This window comes from Onychomys torridus, chromosome 5 (assembly GCF_903995425.1).
Source record: "Onychomys torridus chromosome 5, mOncTor1.1, whole genome shotgun sequence".
Classification (NCBI taxonomy): domain Eukaryota; kingdom Metazoa; phylum Chordata; class Mammalia; order Rodentia; family Cricetidae; genus Onychomys; species Onychomys torridus.
In genome coordinates, this window is record NC_050447.1 from 31,323,332 (window position 1) to 31,325,376 (window position 2,045).

Here is a 2,045-nt window from a genome sequence, read left to right on the forward strand (position 1 = left end):
GACATGCACCATCATGCCCAGCTAGGAGAAAATGTTTTATGACAACATACAAATCAAATACACACACACACACACACACACACACACACACACACAAAGATAAAAGCATTAAGGACACCCATGCTTGTTAATACTGACAGACAGTACCACACCCAGAGCTTTTCAGGAAGACAGCTGAGAATGTGTCTCAAAACATGTTCCTTCAGAGCTGCCTATCTTAATGTTCTGGCTTTTCAGATTTGTCTCTGATAACTCTCCCAGTTCCAGAACCATCGTGAAGGCTGCTTGTATGTGAAGCATACAAGCAGTCTCAAAACTGGCTGACAGCCAAGGGATGCAGGTGGAGAGAGAGAGCGAGGCAAGAACACCCAGTGCTGAAAGGTGGCCCACAGACGTCAGGAGCAGTAAAACCAGAGAAGCAGGCACACCACATCCCCAATGTTGTACCCAGACTAAGGCTGCCAGAGTTACCTCTGGACCTCCCGAAGTAGTGTAAGACACCACAGCATCATTACAAGCCCAGGCCGAATACCCTATGCCACAGCAGCCAAACAGGTGCCCACAGAGAGAGGAACAGGATAGACAGGCCAGGACTGCAGCACAATAGGACATGCCAGGCACAGAACAGAAGCCCCAAGTGAAGGAAATGCTCTGTCTATAATTGTCCCAATCAGGAAAAAACCCAAGTACAAATGGGAAGATGGGTAAACAAAAGGCAACAGATTGCATTGTATACAGTACATAATAGAGTATTTCCCAGCAAGTTAAAAAAATCCATGCAATAACTACAAATAAATCTCACAGCACAATGTTGAGCAAAAGGACCTGTACACAGGGGATGTGTGCCTGGGGACTGTGTTTATATACAGCTCCATGACTTGTTGGAGGGATCTGTATGGCCGGTCTCACTAAGCTCACCTCTGCAGGAGAAGTGGGGATACAGACTTGGCAGGGACACCACGCAACCTCTGGGTGACTAGAGAGGTTTTTTGTTTTCGTTTTTGTTTTTTTCCATTGAACCATATATTTAAGTTGTATGAATTCATTGTACATGTCATTCTTCAACAATGTCTTTTTAAAAGAGAAGGAGCTTGCTAACTATCTGGACCAAGTGTTAGCTGTCTGAGTGTGAGAGGCCGCACTGCTGGAGTGCACCTACTGAGCTTGGCCTGAGGGGGCGCCTTTTCATTGTGTTGTCCCGTCCTGTTCTCCACCCCCCACCTCACCCACTGCAATCTTTTCCCAAGAAGCTGCAAAATTGTCCCAGCAGGCCTCACAAAGTGGAGCTTGTAGGAAATGTTCCAAGACGAACAAAACCTCACCCTGCTAGAGGGGAGCGCTTAGTCTCATGTGTACCCCACACCCCATCCATACCTCAAGGCCGCCAGAGAGCCCCGCTGCAGGAGTGCAGGGAGGAGAAGCAGGCAGAGCAGAGTGCACCCTCTGGTCCTTCCAAACCACTCCTCTGTCCATGCAAGACTGCAAGTAGAGTCCTGCAGTCAAGTCCCTTGAAGTCTGACATCCCTCAGCCCTCCAAGCCCTAATGCACCATCTCTAGTGGCTGAACTCCCGTGGGCGTGGGGATCCCTTGGTTCTGGGGGTCCTGGGAAAACATTTCCATTGATGTTCCCAGATTTGCACAGGGGTCAGATCACTATGGCAACCAGACTGGAGTCTGGAGAGTAATAGAGCAGCTAAGCTTGGCCTCAAGAGTGGCCTGTGTCATAAAGAAACCCCATGAGGGAGTTGGAGAGGGGGGCCTGAGGATACTTGAGAGGAAGGTCTCTCATAAATGAGAGCTGTGTGAAGGATGCAGAGGGGAGGCAGCTAAATGGTGAAACTCCTCCATGAACCTAAACCTGAGAACATGGACCAGGAAACAGATTTGGTCCGGAAATGAAGTGTTCCATTTAGAACTATGGGGAATGCTGTGAACTAAATGGGCCTAAAATTTAAAAGAATACTCAATTTGACTTTTAAGTATCAATTAAAATATGGAATAAGTAACGCAAAATAATTATCACTGGTGGCCAAGCCTGACTGGT